General features: G+C 36.2%; 1 protein-coding gene across 3 annotated transcripts in view; it reads right to left on the reverse strand.

Moving 5' to 3' along the window:
• The window catches only part of GULP1 (GULP PTB domain containing engulfment adaptor 1), a 269,420-nt gene that overhangs the window by 56,453 nt on the left and 194,627 nt on the right, over nucleotides 1-18,340 (reverse strand). The window lies entirely within an intron of this gene.

Genomic DNA, 18,340 nt, shown 5'->3' on the forward strand with positions numbered 1-18,340 from the left:
TATAGCAGAGAGCCCAATACGAGGTTTGAACCCATGAACCCTGAGATCATGACCTGAGCCAAAGCTCAACAGACTGAGCCACCCAAGTATCCCTGTTACTTGATTTAAATGTCAATGGTATATTTTAAGATATTAATAGGATTTCATACAGTTCATAATTTTACATTAACATTTTCTTTGTTTTCCAATTATGACACTCATATATCATGAAAAAAAATACCAACTTTTTAACCTCATTACTTCATCCATCAGAGCTACAAGCTAAACTCCGTTAAAAAAATAAAATTTGTATTATCAACAATTTTACTGAATTTTAAAATATCCCTGAATGTTTTTAGTGAATACCTGACCTATTCCCCCACAAAAAGAAAACGTTTCATAATAATTACCACACTGTAATAAAATCTCTATGCTGGAGAGATATAAAACCCCCTAAACAGAAGTCCAATCTCATGAAATATGTAAGACTAATTAGAATTGAAATATGGATATTTTATTCTATAAAATATTTCTATGTAAATAGCAAATAATCATTCAATTCAGTAAGTGTATATAATTTCTCAGACTTTTTGTCACATAGTACCAATTAAAACACTAGAGTGAATTATGAATTCATCACTTATATAAATTGACGTGTATGTGTGTGTGTGTACACACTTTATATCAAATGAGTAAGTAGAATCTTTTTATATGCTAAATCAAAGAATGCAAAGGAGCAATATAATAATGTCAGAGTATCTTTTTATTCCTTCCTTCATTCTTACAAAAGTAACAATAACAACTAAAAAACAAAAAATCAGAGTTTTGTTTTTCAAAATGGGCTCTCCGTATTACCAGCATAAGAATTACCCAGGGAGCAAGTTAAAATAGAATAACATAGATCCTTGGTCTAATAAATCAGCATCTTTAAGGCATTAGGAAGAAACATTAGGGGGAAAGAAGTTTGAATTCTCAGAATCTATAAGGTATAACAGTTCCTTTTCCTTACATGCTCTAACTGTATCAAATAACTGCTACCATGGCCTAGATAACAGTAGCATCAGGCACTTGGCTTGCCCAGCTGTGACCTCAAGTTGGTCAACCAGTCTTTCAAAAAAGACCAAAATAAATGAAGAAATTCTCAGCTTAAAAGGAATTGAAAGCTACTTCTAAGATTCGAGACACAGGCAAATCTATTCTTGACACCAATGGACCTGTCAGATTTCTTCTGTTCCAGATCAGTGTATTCAACCTTGGCTGCGTGATAAAATCACATGGGAGCTTTAAACTTAGACCAGAGCCTAAAGAATCTGATTTAATTGGTCTGGGGCAGAGCCAGGGCATCTGTGCATTTTAAAGCTCCCCAGGTGTTTTTAATGTGTCACCAGGTTTGAAAAGCACTGTTTTAGATCCTCCAGAAGGGATAAAGGGTTCAAGTGACAGGAGGAGAGTTAACACAATAGGAGCTATTTAGTTCCGAGTTAATCCACCACCGGGGGTAAATTCCTGTCCTCATTCTCTCTGAATTTATCAAATCACTGAGAAATTCTCCATTAGTGAGTGGTGGAGAGTTAGCAAAAGCAGTAAGGAAAGGTAGACTCTTTCTTGGTGATTCTTGAACTAGAAGGAAATGTCTGATGTGTCAATAACAGACTGTAAGAGTTACTGGAAATATTTATGGAAGAATATTCATTCCTCAGCAGAAATGCCATGAGTCATAAGTATTATATGTAAATAGGCCCACATGGGAAAATTATGGAAGAACTCCAAGTACATTCTAAATGAATTAACCTCTTGCAGGGCTCCAGGAACCTTTTCATATTTTGTTTTCCCCCACCCCACACTGGCTTTCATTAAATCATTGAGGAATGAAACAGAGAGAAGCCTTGAATGATGGTAGAAACTGTGCAGACATCAAATATGGAGCTAACCACTTAATTTTTCTATGTAATGTTAGATAACCTAAATGGAAAAATTATAAAAATGAAAAATAGATCATGCCTTATTATATTTCCTGTATTTTTTAAGTTATAAAAGTCATCATGATACTCAGGTTAATTAAAGCATATTTATATGCATTCCATATGTCTATATAAAATATTTATAAAAATAACTCCTAAATATGATGCAGCATGCCAGAATAATAAACTCTAGGTTGGGATCTGAAGATGTAAGAAAAGTCACTTAATCTCTGATTAATTTGACTCTTGAAAAACCAGGATAGTGATTGTTCTTCTCTCCTTATAAAAGTTTTTAAAGATCAGTTGCAATGAGATTCAAAAACAAAAAACAAAACAAAAAAACACACAATTCTGTAAACTGCAAAGTGTTTTATAATTATGGGGGATTTCCGTTTCTTTATTTATGACTGTATGGAGAAGACACTAAAATTTAGTGGATACTGTTGGCACCTGCTCAGCTCTCCTTTGATGGATTCATTTTATCAGTGCTGGGACCCATCCTCCAGCTTCCCCACACTTTGCTGGTAAAGGTTCACGGTCCAGATCTTGAGAGGATTCCCTTTGGGCAAGGAAGCCACTTTGCCAATGCTGAGCTAGAAATGCCTGGGAGTTTTTTGCTTCCCCTCCAATATCACCACATTGCTTAACCAATGACTGCTGTGGGAATTCAAAGGCCCAGCTCCTTTGCTTGGAGGTCGGGTAAACCCTAAGAGTTAATATTATCATGTGGAGCTTCCCTCAGAATCAGACTGAGGCTGGGGCTTCCCTTGATGATGTACTCATCCTTGACTTCTTCCCTTTGTCTGTCCTGCTTCCCCACACTCTTACTGGTTGCTCCTGGGAGCACTCTCTTACTAAATCACTTGCACATAAGTCTTTGTCTCAGGATCTAATTCTTGGAGAAACTGACCTAAGACACTATTCAACACTTAAATGCTTACAGTTAGGAACATACAATCTGGTGCACAAACTCACAAATAACAAATGCTCTTGTTACACGCGCTATCAAAAAACTTGTATGTGGATTAGAGGTAGGTTTGGTTTTCATCTTTTTCCACTCTGCCTGGTGCCTGAAGGGTAAAAGAAATCTCACTGAAAGAACAAGTCTAAGCCAAAGTCTACATGTGGAATTTAAAGTCTGCTGGACCCCTTTCCCATCCTGTCTCCCAGGGCATTCACTTATAAACTTCAAATAGGAGGATTCTTCCCTAGGGAGTGTGGCCCAAGGGAGGGAGGGAGACAATCTTTGCTGACTATGGGGGTTTCCACAAGAAACAGATGGGCTACCTGGCCAACCACAAATTCACAAGCCCTGCCCATATACACAGAACTGCCAGTCAGCCTTTGAGTGCCTGAGCCTTCAAACCCAAAACACACCAAGTATGTGCATATATTTGAGGAAAACCACTCACATGAAAACTGGGAGAAAAATAAAGAAACAGGAACAAAAAAGCATAGAAAAGATTCGGAGAGAAAGCAGAGACAAAAAAGAGAGGACTAAAAACCTGAAACCCATATAAATATGTTGCATCCAAGATGAAAACAGGATAGTATATAAAGCAACACTGAGAGAACAAAAAAGAGCTCATGGAAATTAAAAACGTGATGCAGGCAATTTAATTGTTGTGTGCTTGCTATTTACCAAGTACTATTTGGGGATACAGTAGACAGCAAAGCAAATTTCCCACCCTTACGAATCCCAAACTCTAGTGGAGAGAGCCAAACATAAAGAATATAATATGCACAGAAGAGTTGACAGTGGTTGCTTTAGTGAGTGAGACCTGGGAGAAGAGCTGGGGAACATTTTGCTTTTTTCACTATAAGCATCAGACACTCAACTGTATAAAATGGACACAGATAACTTTGATAAAATAAAAATAAAACTAAGCACCCAAATGTTAATGTTCCACATATTCATTTATTCCTCTAGAAATATATATTTAACTATTTACTATTAGTCTAGCGTTTACTAAAAGTTGAGAAGAGGGGAAAAATATCCCTGTTCTAATGGAGTTTACATCCTAGTAAATATGTATGTGTGCACGTAAATGTATGAATGCGTGTGTGTGTGTGATTTCTGTCTATCTAATATCTGTGTTTATATCTAGATTACAGACAGATTTATAATATATTTTAGATGGCAACACAATAACACAGACAGACTGGGTAGTGTGAACAATATTTAAGATTGTGTGATCAGGAGAGTCCTCTCTAAAATGGTGACATTTTGATAGAGACATGAATGAAAGGATGAAATGAAACATGCAAACACACTGAGGTTGAAATGCCTTTGATGTGTTAGGTAGAGAAGCACACCAGCACATCGTGGCTGGGTATATAGAGTGGAGCTTGGGGAAGCAGAATTCTGGGTAGTAGGTATAGATTACAGAACTCTGGCACTGGGGCCTCACAGGAACTGAGAGAGTAAAGTTCCAGAATCGTGGGTCCCCAGGCAGCTGCTGTGGTTCAGAGGCAGATGAAAGAGTGTAATGCTGCCACTGGGAATAAGATAAGTGTTCAGGGAAAGTCCAAAGGGAATCAGAAATTTTTGTACCATTAATATTACTATTAGGGTTGTCAAATTAGCAAATACAATTATAGATACTGCTGTTGCTGGGAATATAAAATGGTACAGCCACTCGAGTCAATAGTTTGGTAGTTTCTTTTAGAATTAAACATGTACTTACCATGGGATAGATACAGCATCTGCACTTTTGGGTACTTATTCCAAAGAAATGAAAACTTACATTCATGTAAATATTTTGTGCACGGGAACACCTGTGTGGCTCAGTCGGTTAAGTATCCGACTTTGGCTCAGGTTATGATCTTTGAGCTCATGTTGGGCTCTGTGCTGACAGCTCAGAGCCTGAAGCCTGCTTCAGATTCTGTGTCTCCCTCTCTCTCTGTCCCACCCCTGCTCACGCTCTGTCTCTCCCTCCCTCAAAAATAAACATTTAAGAAATTAAATAAATAAATATTTTGCGCACTGATGTTTAAAGTAGATCTATTTGTAACAGCCAAACATTGGAAATAACCCAAATGTCCTTCAGTGAGTTAATAAACTGTGTTACATTTATACCATGGAATACCACTCAGCAATAAAAATGTATGAATTACTGATACACACAACAACTTGGATAGACCTCAAGGGAATTATGCTGAATGAAACAGTCAATCTCAAAATGTTTTCCAGTTAGATATTTACCTAAGTGAAAAACACAAATTTTTTTTTAGCATTCTGAGTAAAAATAACTGCTTTTCTGTTTTAGCAACTTTATGTTTTAGCTCCTCCATGTGGTAAAAAAAAATGATGAGAGTATAAGTATCAGACTGATTTTGCTTTATACATATAGATTCAAAGTGTCATTCTTCAGTGTGGCAAAGAGCAAGACAGAGATTGGAGGCAAGTCTGTGCCAAGTGGTAATGGTTGGAGGCATTTTTTCTTTAAGTATTTAAATTGTTATTTATTTTTCTTCATAGTCACAAATAGACAACATTAATCTCAGTACATTATTATTATTTTTTTTTAGGAAAGATCAGGCATTAGACCTTACATAAGTGCCTGTCTTCCACAATTGTGTGCTTGTGCTTTGAAACTACAATAAAATATTTCCATTTAATTATGAATAAACACTGATATTTTAATACTAATGCATGTTCACTACAGGGAATTTAGAAACTACAGAAAAATACATCAATGCAATAAGCATCAACTTTTATCTCATAACCAAGAGGTAATATTATTGAAAATATGGTATGTTATCTTTCAAATTCATGTTACAATGACAGTAGTAAGCAGATTAGACAAACATGAAAACAAAAAACGGGGCACCTGGGTGGCTCAGTCGGTTAAACGTCCGACTTCGGTTCAGGTCATGTTCTCATGGTTTGTGAGTTCGAGCCCTGCATCGGGCTCTGTGCTGACAGCTTGGAGCCTGGAGCCTGCTTCGGGTTCTGTGTCTCCTCTCTCTCTCTCTCTCTCTCTCTGCCCCTCCCCTGCTTGTTTTCTCTCTCTCTCTCCCTCTCTCTCTCTCTCTCAAAAAATAAACATTTAAAAAATAAAAAAAAAGAAAACAAAAAAAACCTTTTAAATTACTATATATGACTGGTTTATTTATTTATTGGGCATTATTGTGTACGTGTGCATTTAAATTTTGACTACAAGCTGAGTTACTAAAAGAGTTGAGATTAAAACATTAAATATTACTAAGTAATATGGACAGATAAGAAAGACATAAAACACAAAAGGGGCATTTAGAATATATCAGACTGTAGAGAAGTCAGATGATCTAAAAATGTTTTATGTATTCTTAGTCTATATATTGAAAGGTATGGCTACATGGCATGTATCTTCCACAAACTATAAAATATCTTTAAAAACGTTTCTATAAATACTTTGACAAATACAAAGCACATTTTTGAAAATATAAAGCTAATTGTTCTTTCCCATATAACATCTCTCTGTTCAATACATTTGGATACTTAGATATACTCACAAAAAGTATTTTAAAAACAAAATTAAAAACAACTTTGTTGAAATTAAAAACAAAAATGTCATCGAACTATTATATACAAAAATATTTATAGACTTCTTACATTAAAATGCTATTAAGATATTTCATATTTGGCTCAATTTCCAAAAGTCTCACAACTATTTTTTAATTAATTAAAATGATATAGACCTCTCTTTTAAACTAATCTCAAGTGATGTCTGTATTCATTTCTTCCAGTTCATTCATTGTATTCCATTATACCTACAATAAGCATTTTGCAAAAACGTGTGAAAGTTTGAGAACTGCATCGTCATTTTCAAATATTATTTGTAGTTGTTTTTTTTCATGTGAAAACTTCAGTTTTATGACTTGCTTTTTTTACCAGTAGAGAGCAGTGTTGCACACCACAGACTCATTTATAATATGTTTTACTTGCTTCCTCAAATGTTTTTAAGATCACTCTATGAATAATACAGGTTTTTTAAAAATGTCAGATAAGTAACAATTGAAATAATTAACTAAAGAGTTATAAATCTAATTGCTATGAAATTTGACACTATTTAACATATGAAAGAGCTAATTTATAACATAAATATATGAAATACATGTTTTATATCAAATTCAAAACATGCCCATTTTATATAGATAATATGTTCTCTATATAACTATTTTAAAATATTAAGGGAAAATAACGTCTACTTCTTACATCATGAAATATTTGTCTAACATTAAGGTTAATAAATAATTGGTGGATAATGACCAATGGATATTCTAAACGTATAAAAAATAAATGGGCATGTCTCTATCTTTATAACCAAGGTTGCAGAGTTTCAAAGGGATAGGGTTAATTTTCTTGGCCTTAACGTGACTGGATATGTGTAAAAGAAATACCAAAAGCCAAACAAACAAACAAACAAAAAACAGTATTTAAACCTTCTAGCTACTCAACTGCACCCAGGAGATAAGCCATAGGAGTAAGCCAATTTAATTTTATATTCGTTATTTGGCTGACTTGCCATGTCACCGTGCCAAGTAACGCAAGAAAAAAAAAATTAAAAGCACATCATAACAGTCAATTGCTAACAAAAGGTCAGAATCAATCAGATTTAAACCTATTACTTAATCACCAAAACCATAATCCTGAAAAAAAATTAAAATAGATCCACCAAAAAGAAAGGTTATCCTTTAAACTAAATACTCTGAAGTTTGTCCTTTAAAGGAGAGCCAGGAAATTTATACACACACACACACACACACACACACACACACACACACATCTGATTTGATCTTGGGTTTCTCATTTTATTGTAGCAACTTTCTATTAAATTAAATCTGTTCTTCTTTTATGTGGTATAGAGGGTATTATTTTCATAGGCTCTTGCTTTTAAAATAAGAGTTCTAAGTTGAAGCCAAAACAAACCTACTGGGTACAACAAGAAACTGTGCTCATCATCAGTGTCCGAGGGTTTCCCAAATTGAACTTGGAATCGCATGGGCACAAGAAGCAGCATTGAATTTTTGTCCTGTCCCAGAGGCTCCTCCCCTGTCAAACTTCCTTCATATCTAAGAAATGAGACAGGGAAAGTGAAGGACAGGGCATTCACTTGTACTTTGTTATAAACGGAAGTATTACAGGTGCACCTGGGTGGCATAGTGGGTTAAGCGTCTGACTTTGGCTCAAGTCATGATCTCACGGCTTGAGGGTTCAAGTCCTGCGTTGGGCTCTGTGCTGACAGCTCAGAAGCCTGGAGCCTGCTTCAGATTCTGTGTCTCCCTCTCTCTGCCCCTCCCCCCACTCGCGCGCCTGCGCGCGCGCGCGTGTGTATGTGTGTGTGTGTGTGCGCGTGCTCTCTCTCTCTCTCTCTCTCTCTCAAAAATAAACATTAAAAAATTATAAACAAACAAGCAAAAAGCAAGTATTACAAAAATAAACCAATTTATACAGAGAACCAAAAGCATGGGCTTTGAAGCCAGACAGACTTCACTATCTATTTTCTTATTGAGATCCACTCTAATGTGGACTGGACTGTGTGTGGTTGTGGACTGTTGAGATATTATCATTCCACTCCCATTATTTTATAGATGTGAAACTGAGGACCAGGAAATTGAAGGTCAGGGCAGGAAGGCCTCAAGGTCAGGAAGCTTGTTAGGTAGCAGAGATGGGGCTAGGATTCCAGCCATTCTATTTTCAGACACATACTCTCTACTTTTGCTACCTTAAATAAGACAGAAATAGAATGAAAGACAATATAGTACACTGGGTATATATTACTTGTTTATGCCACATCCATTTGGCTAATTAAAATTTATGTTATATGTTCTTTCTACTGTGAAATATGCTTCAAATCTAAAGGAGTCAAAAGAATATTTGAGGTAACCTGAATTTCCAATATCATTTATTTCCTGAGACGCTCAGAGCCTCAGTTTGGTCATTCATAAAATGGGGATAAACTCAGTGTTTGTGTGAGAATTAAATGAGGTAATGCAACCAGTGACTGGCACAGAGTGAATATTCACTGAATTTATGCTTAGAAATGAAAATAAAATAGCAAAATGGCCACAACAAGCAAATATAAAGAGTCAACCCACTCACAATGGGCTATGAAGCAAGAAAAAAAACAAAAGCCTGTTTTAAATCACTCGTATTTGCGGTTTGGTTCTTGAAGCTGCTACATACAATTCTTAGCAGAGCATAAACAGGTGTATCTTTTTTCTAAAAAAAAATTTGGGGTTATTTTCAAACATTTGTTCTTCTTCATTCTTACTGTAACTTAACTTAATTGTAATTTTCATTGCAATTTAATCAATTATATACAACTTGAGACAAGTGTGATTTTTAAAGTATCTATACATGATATGCCTGTTTGTGGATGCTTTATCGGTAAGTGTTTACACTGTTTTCAGGAAGGCGAAGTATTTTTCTTGCTAAATATATTCCTAGTTGCTTTATAGTTTTGGGTAAAAAAGGTTTTTAAAATTGAATTTTTAACAAGTTATTGTTACTTAGGAAATACCCTGTATCCAGTCAGTTTACCAAATTATCTTCTTAAGCACAGTTTTATTTACTTATTTTTTTAATTTGAGTGTACTGGAGTATAATTACCAATAAAGAGAAATACATTTCCTTTTCTTTCTCAATATTGTTACCAATTATGTCTTTTCCCTTGCTTATAAAAAAATATAGAATAACAGTGGTAGTAAGTATTCATTTCTTATTCCTAATCTTCATGGAACTTACTTAAGCTTTTGGCAATACATTACACTCCTTATTATTCTACTTCAGGTTTAAACTTTGACCAAGTAATTGCCCCAGGTCTGCTTGTGTCCCTGAACTCTTTCCAGAAAGAATATATTTATCTGGAAAAGCCCCTAGTACTTCAAGAATCTGCATGTCTTTCCTGAGCTAAATTTATCTCTTTCTCTCCCTTTTGGGGGGGGGGGAAGCTTTAAAAGCTGTAGTACCCCTCCTATCTCGGGGAATAGTGTTCCCAATCCTTCCCCTCTAAACAACTGTATTGTTATTATCATTATCATTTCTATATCCTAAACCATTTCAAAAATATTTCTTGTGCATCACCTATATGTCAGGTACTGTTCTAGAGCAGCAGCACAGCAGTGAACAAAATGGACCACTATCCCTGACCTAGTAAAGGCTATGCCCTTATTTGCAATGATCAGAGAGGGTGCCTGGGTTTTCCCAAAGGTCCTTTCATTCCACTCTCCCTAGAGCACCATTATTTTTATTTTATTTTATTTATTTTTTATTTTTTTTTAAAAAAAATTTTTTTTTTCAACGTTTTTTATTTTATTTTTGGGACAGAGAGAGACAGAGCATGAACGGGGGAGGGGCAGAGAGAGAGGGAGACAGAGAATCGGAAACAGGCTCCAGGCTCCGAGCCATCAGCCCAGAGCCTGACGCGGGGCTCGAACTCACGGACCGCGAGATCGTGACCTGGCTGAAGTCGGACGCTTAACCGACTGCGCCACCCAGGCGCCCCTAGAGCACCATTATTTGAGTGCAATCAAAATAGACCACAACAAGAAATCTTCCAAATATACGGTAACTATTCCAGTGGGGTTTTCTGGCTGTGAGTGACCAGTTTGCTTTAAAATCTTAAGCCATTTTGGAGAAGACCTCATCCCAAGCTGTGCGCAGAACTTCTCCTTCACACTTGAATATCACAGAAAATGACTTATCACATTAGGAGATCTTACTACTCAAATTGCTGTCCTCATTTCTTTAGAAAGGGAAGAAAATCTACTTTTCCGATCTTGATAGGTTGTGCATAGTTCTTCTGCATGAAAAATGAGTGTGTGCTAACAGCACTCCTGAAATGCAGATGTATTTATTTCTTTTAGCAGACTTTCTGTCAATGATTAATATGGCCTGGTTAATTTTGCAAGGCCCTTCTGTGTGCGGAACTTTCATTAGTGTGCTATACTTGTCTAAGCAAAGACTGGATCCTGCGCCCTGGGGTTTTATCTCCTAGATGTAAAGAGTCAAACACATGCAAGGAAAGACCAAACAAAACAAACAAACAAAAGAGAAAAAACAAACCAAACAACAAACAAAACCCTGAGCTCTGGAACAGACTGAAACAAGCTTAATGTCAGTGATTATGAATGCACTGTTCTCCTCATTTTCATCAGGTCCCCCCAGAAGCACTAGTGAGAGCAAACCTTCTTCTATTCAACAGCGGCTTATGGAAGATCTGCTATATGCCCGGTACCTGGATACAGTGATGAACAGAAAACTCAAAGCTCTCTGTGGAGGTGGTTTGGTGGAATCATGCTAAGGGGTTTGAGTCGGGAACATAAGGTTTGAATTCTGACCCTACCGCTTGATAGGTCTATGAATCTTAACATTGCGGGACAGCAGCTTCTTCTCTTGTAAAATGTAGATAAATATCCCTATACTTATAAGCGGGTTGTGTGCAAAACTTGCATGCTTCAAGTGCCTGACACATAGTGGACATTCAAGAAATATTTGCTTGCATTTGATAACCGCTACTAAGTGATGCACAGGTGTTTATTTGGTTCTAGACCCTAGAATAATGCTAGAAAAACAGGATTTGTGACTCTGATTCTTTTCAACAGGCTCAGGGTTGTTTTTTGGGTTTTTTTTTTGTTTTTTGTTTTTTTGTTTTTTTATACTTTTATAGATTCAACATAAGTCTATGAACAGGGCTTAGACAAATCTTCTGGGAACTGGTGACTCTGACTAATTAAGTGAAAGAGGAGGAAACACAGAGGCAGGAAGCACCCAACAAGGGCAGGGTCCTGGCAATTCTTACAGTGGAGCAAAGGAGGAACTGGGTCACTGCTTTTCCGTGATCAGTGGAGTCCACCTACATTAAGGAGTCTGCCTTGCAATCAGATGCTGATATGAGGACATAATGCTGTTTCGCGTCACTTGCTAACAGCCTAATTCTTTCCTTACCGATTATAAAAATCAACAGCTATTCTGTTTCCACTACCACAACTCATTCTTCACGCTCTTGGTACCGTTAGGCCAATCCTGTGTACTTCCGACTTCAATTTGATAATTTTGTTTACTTTTTTTAAGTCCATGGCTTTTTTTTCTTTTTAAAAACAACTTTACTTAGATTTTTTTCTTGATACTTGAAACCAATTATCACTAACTAGCACCACTTAGTCTTCACTGTAATGCTTAATTGGCTTTGTTTCAATTCTGCTATATGCGGATTTTATTTGATTTTCTTTGGCCTTTTAAAAAAAATCAATCATCCCATATTCTTGAGCAGCTTTTGAGAGCATTTTTCAGCTGCCCTTTGAAAGTTCTAATCCTGGTATTAACACAGACCTTTATGTCCTTATTGGACTACTTCTAAAAATTTAATGACCTGATTAGTGACTATAATTCCAAATTACATATAAAAAAACTTCCATTTATACATACAGAATCATACTGCAATATATTACTTGTATCAAAAAGAATTATACATTCCTATTTCCCATGATACATTTGAGTAATACATCAAATACTTAAACTTGCTATTTTTAGACTGCTGAACTGGTATTTCAGATGAACCTCAACTTCATATGCACTTTATTATTAATGTGACTAAAGTTTAGAGTAACCTACTTATTTTTAACAGATTCTTAAGCATTTTGTGACATGCCAATTCAATCATCGCTCATCAGGCTTAATATAAAATAGATACACTGACTCGGTCCTATGATTAAGTTGTTTCCATTTAAATGTGATACATGCTATTAAAATGCACAAATAAGTTAAGTATGGGCAAGGACATGAAACTGTTAGAATCAGGGTACTCATCTGTCTCTCATTTCAGGGCTAATTAAGTATAAATGTCAATATTATATATGTCTACAGAAATATGGATGCTGCTACAAGTAGGAATTAGGACACAATGGCATTCTCTCTTTGCTCCATAATTTACAGTCTGTTACCAAATATTCAAGTTGAAACAAGTGTATAAATCCAGGGAGCTTCACTCTGTAAAACCATTATAAACATCATAATGGAATTTTACTAAAGATTCTGAGAATTACTGCCATTTTAACATGGTTAATTCTTTATCTGAAGGTAGACAACAGTTCATACAGCACAGAACTTGGGGAGGGCCGTTATTAAGTCCTTGATGACATCTCATCAGAGCTAGAGGAACTTCAGTCACTAGAATCCCATCTGTCAAGCTTTGCCTATAGAAATCCTGTGAGCAGCCCGCAGGAAGGAATGCAAAGTGGATGGATGATAGGGAAAATGTCAGGAGAAGGGCAAGTAACTCACTCTTATTCTCTCAGTCTTGTGAGCCTCTCTGCAGACAGTACTTTTGGCTTGCTGCTATCAAAACACTTCCTGGAAGAGGGAAGAAGCTCAGGTGGTGGATGATTCTTCTCCACTTGGAGTGAACGTTCAGTTTGTTATTAGGATAGCGAACTTCCCAACTTACCATATACATCATTTATAAAATACAAATCCTCATGTAAATACATACCGAAGTCGAGAAGCTTTATTCCTCAAAAATTGACTGTTTACTGAACAAGATCAAACTTTATTCTGCAGAGTGACAAAGTGCTTAAGAAGAATCTATAAACTCATGGAGATTAAGATTTTATCTTAGCTCTACTGTTACTAAGTTGCTTTGGTCAATGTATTTTTACATCCCCAAGTCTGTTAGTCTTTATAAAAAAAGTGGTGGTGATATTTCTATATAAAGTCGTTCAGAGAACTGCTTAAGATAATGAGACAATACCATTTAATACAGTACTTCTTATTTAATAATTTAGTATTTGATAGATTTGTCTCAATCAAGTAAGAGAACTAAAACTCTTTTGTAATTAAAGCCAAAGAATCTCCCTGAAATTAAATTTTTCCATATGATCCAAGTATATTATAAAAAATACCAATGATCAATTAGTTTCTGGCTTTTTCTTCTACTTTGAAATTATATAAATAGAAGTGAAAAGGAAAAGGTATTCATCATACTAATTCCCCCAATGATTTTAATGTTCCATTTTGATTCCAGGGATTTAATAAGTGGGGATCTGAAATTAAAAAGGGACTATGAAATGTATGCATATGTTAGCAATTATGCCCATGACACTATAGTTCAAATAAAAACCACAAGAAAGGATTGGGTAAGTAAGGTACTATTTATCAAATGTTAGAGATTAAAATTTGTAGGAAACATTGCATTAAAACTTCATTAGGTGCTAAGTATATTGCATGTGATCTTTTCCCAGAAACTTCTTTTCTAAATTTAATAAAGTAAACAATTTGATAAATTAGGATAATTATATCTGCTGTTAAATTAAGTACTGTATGTGCACCATGTAAGTGTGTGGTGATCTCATTAATGAGGTCATGCAGTTGGTCAATCATACGGTACAAAAGAAGTTAGTCTGAAGTCACCTCAGAAGCAACACTGGTTCAGTGACTCTAAATTGGTTAAAGTCTGAAACTTAATCCCGTTAAATGATCCAGTTTATGAAGGCCAAGGCACAAGCATTCAGGACATATATCATAAAAATGACATCGATGTCTACATTTTATATGTTCTAAGTTCAATATATAGATGTATTGATTTGGGGCCAAATATTTAACATACTGATTATAATTTTCTATTTGAATAGAATTGTATGCTGATAATTCCAGTTAGCCTAGAATAGCACATATGCACCCAATGGGTGAATCAGGTACAGGCCATATCCAAAGATTTGGCATGCTACATCTATTTGTTTGAGAATATTTATTGACAGGAAGATAACTATCTCACAAGAGCATCTGTTCCTACAGTGATCATTCTGTATATTATAATATTCTTCTTCGTATGGAGCTATTTTGAGGACAATGACAATGAAGCAGAAGCTAGAATACTTAAAGAATGAAGGACTGACCTGGGGATTGTAGATGACTTCAAACAGAAGAGGATAACTGGCACAGTTTGATAACATAAGACTCAAGACTAGGAGATTTTAGGGAGAAAGAAGAGAGAAGGCCAGTCAATTGACCTGCCAGGCCAGGTGTTCTGGGGAGAGCTGTGTGCAGAAAACATTCAGCATTTGCAGAAAGTGTTCAAGGCTGGGAAGGGCAACTGGATTTAGTGTCTTCAGAAGAGAACTGGTTTTCCTTGGAGAAAGAAGCAGCAAAGTTCAGAGGAGAGGTGGAAGATACAGCGGTGATTGATCAAAGGTGACGATTGATCTTGGGTTCCCAGGGACATAGTTCCTTCTTCAAAACAAAACAAAACCACAGTGTTTTCTTTTCACTGATTTAAAAATCATTCCAGTATGTCCCCAAATGTATTTAAAGTGGCTTATGAAGAGTCATAAAAGAGAGGAAGATAAAATAAAATAGAAAAATGAAGCAAAAGGAAAATAAAAGCAAGAATATAGAGCAGAAATAGGTTTGTAGTCAAAAGCCATGGAATCCTATAAATTTGCTAGAGGTAGGTCATAAACTAGGCTACAAGTTCTTCAGCAGCAGCACAAAGAAACACAACCCCTTAACTATATGATTAACAGCTGACAAGGTAAAATAAAGTGCTTCATAAACATGATAGGACCTTGACATGCAAGTGAATTAATATGTGATTTCATTGGCTAAAATGTTTGACAGTTTGTTAAATTTCAAATAGCCCACTAGATATTTGTTTTATTTTTACAGTAACTACAAATATGAAAACCAGCTTCACAGTTATTATTGACTTTATTTCAACCCATCATATGCTCTGCTATTTTCAAGTACTTTGGAGAAATACTTGTCACTCTCAATCAAAATGGGATCAAACATTAGCCAGGTTTGCCTTCACATTCTGTCCTACACAGCTGCCTGTCTCAATAACTTTCTTTATAACTATTATGTCAACATTTAATTTACTGAACCATGAAATAATTCTTGGGTGTGAAATGCACTTCGAGACATTGTAGGGCATATATATCACATAGGCAACTCAAACCCTGCTTTAAAAATGATTCTCCTTAGTATAGTTCCTATCTCCACTAGACCCACTGAACTTTTAAAAGTCCCAATGAGTTTCTATAGTCAAGTTTTTCAAATTGGGAATATACGAATCATGACATCTTATCAGTTTTCTTTTTCAGACAACGCATTCTTTTTAGAGCTTTCCTTACCTCCACATTGTTAATGCTGGGAGTTGGAAGTCATGGCATTCCCTTCTATAGTACAGAGTAGTGACAGCTGAATTATTTCCGCTACTTAGCTCTCTTAAGAATCTTGTTAGTATTGGGGTGCCTGGGTGGCTCAGTTGGTTAAGTGGCCGACTTCGGCTCAGGTCATGATCTCGCGGTCCGTGAGTTCGAGCCCCACGTCGGGCTCTGTGCTGACAGCTCAGAGCCTGGAGCCTGTTTCAGATTCTGTGTCTCCCTCTCTCTGACCCTCCCCCGTTCATGCTCTGTCTCTCTCTGTCTCAAAAATAAATAAACATTAAAAAAATTAAAAAAAAAAAAAGAATCTTGTTAGTATTACTTTTGAGACATTCCATAGTACCAAGTCAAGAGTGGTAATTACCAGGAAAAAAAAAATGTGTTGGGCAAATTATGATAAACTTTTTCAAAGACTTGTTAAGGCTTTATTTTAATAAGCCTATGTTAACATAAAATTAAATCCAAAGAGGTTAGGATATAGGTAAATATAGATTTCTGAGAATCAATGTAAACGTATTTATGTATTACTAAGACTTTATACCATATTGTAAAAATAAACATGATAATAGCATTACTAAGTCAGGGATTCATAAGGCATTAGATAGATAACTGTGCTCTCAGTCGCTTGTAGAAAGAATTCAGTGAGTAGTAGTATATTCAAAGCCCATGGCAGTTGTGTTCATGCCTAGTAATATTTACATGAAAAGGAGACTTTCCAGGAAAACTCCATTAGAGTACCCTTTAAAAGCTACTTCAAGCTATGCTCCACTGGCATTTTGAAATACTCAAAGATTAAATGAAATTCTTACAGCTGGCTAGAAAGCTCAGAGAAAGGGGCACTTTCTTTTTCTTCAATTTTAAAAAAAAATGTTTGTTTATTTTTCAGAGAGAGTGTGCAAGTGAGGAAGGGACAGAGAGAGACAGAGACACAGAATCTGAAGCAGGCTCCAGGCTCTGAGCTGTCAGCACAGAGCCCAACATGGGGCTTGAACTCATGAACCGCAGGATCATGACCTGAACTAAAGTTAGATGCTCAACCAACTGAGCCACCCAGGCACCCTGAAAGGGACAATTTCTAACATGTATCAGCCTTCCACTATGTGTCACACACTATAGAAATTGTTTCAAATATATCTCATTTAAGAGTAACAGAAATATCAGAAAATGTTTTGTAAGTTTGTAGGGGCACCTGGGTGGCTCAATTGGTTAAGTGGCTGGCTTGATTTCGGCTCAGGTCATGATCCCACAGATGTGAGTTTGAGGCCCCACCTGCCCCACATCTGTGCTGTCAGCACAGAGCCTGCTTCAGGCTTCAGATAGATCTTCTGTCTCCCTCTCTCTGCCCCTCCCCAGCTCTCTCTCTCCCATTCTTTTTCTCAAACATAAACGTTAAAAAAAAATTGTCTTGCCAGCTATGAGACAATCATAACAAATTAAATATCTAATTGAACACCTCCTTCCATGGCCATCAGATACAGCTTTCTCCTCTCTCTCTCTCTCTCTCTCTCTCTCTCTCTCTCTCCCTCCCTCTTTTCAATGGAACTGGCCCAGTATAACTATCCATCCTCACCACTAGGATCCTTTTCAACCAAAGACTCCCACAATTGCTTCTTACCAAGCCAGGGTTTTCCTAAGTACTAGAATTCTAAAAAATCCATGAGTAGGCTGCCTATGAAATCAATGGAAATGAGTAACAAATGTACTTTCTGAACAAAATGAAGTTTATAAGTTGAGGGATAGAAAATAGAAAATATGGCTCTGGGAAACATGGTACACACACGGGGGACACAAAGAGTGTTCAAATTTGGAAATGGCAGCCTGGGAGAAGAGTAGAAACAGCCTACTGGTAGATATGTTCTGGAAGAAGGCAGTGACAAAGGGACATTTGTCCTTTTCTGTTCTGGCAATTTCCCAGAAATAAATTGCTAGAAGCTACTTATGAGAAGAGCAGAAGACTGTTAAGTGAAAAGACACAGGGCCATCTTTTGTCTAACAGAACAAAATAAGGCACAGAAAGGTCTTTAACAGAAGACATTCTCTACTTATATAAAGATAAAGAGCCTAAAGTTCTAATACCTGAGGGCATGCTGTAGTGATAAGAAGCTCATGCTCTAGAATCATGTTGTCTGAACATGAAAACTCTACTAACTATTAACTGTGCAAACACGGGAAGATATTAAATTTCTCTAAATCTCAGTTTCCTCATTTGTAAAATGGGGACCATCATAATAACCAAAGTAGGTAAGTATATA

Source organism: Panthera uncia (assembly GCF_023721935.1).
Source record: "Panthera uncia isolate 11264 chromosome C1 unlocalized genomic scaffold, Puncia_PCG_1.0 HiC_scaffold_3, whole genome shotgun sequence".
Lineage (NCBI taxonomy): Eukaryota > Metazoa > Chordata > Mammalia > Carnivora > Felidae > Panthera > Panthera uncia.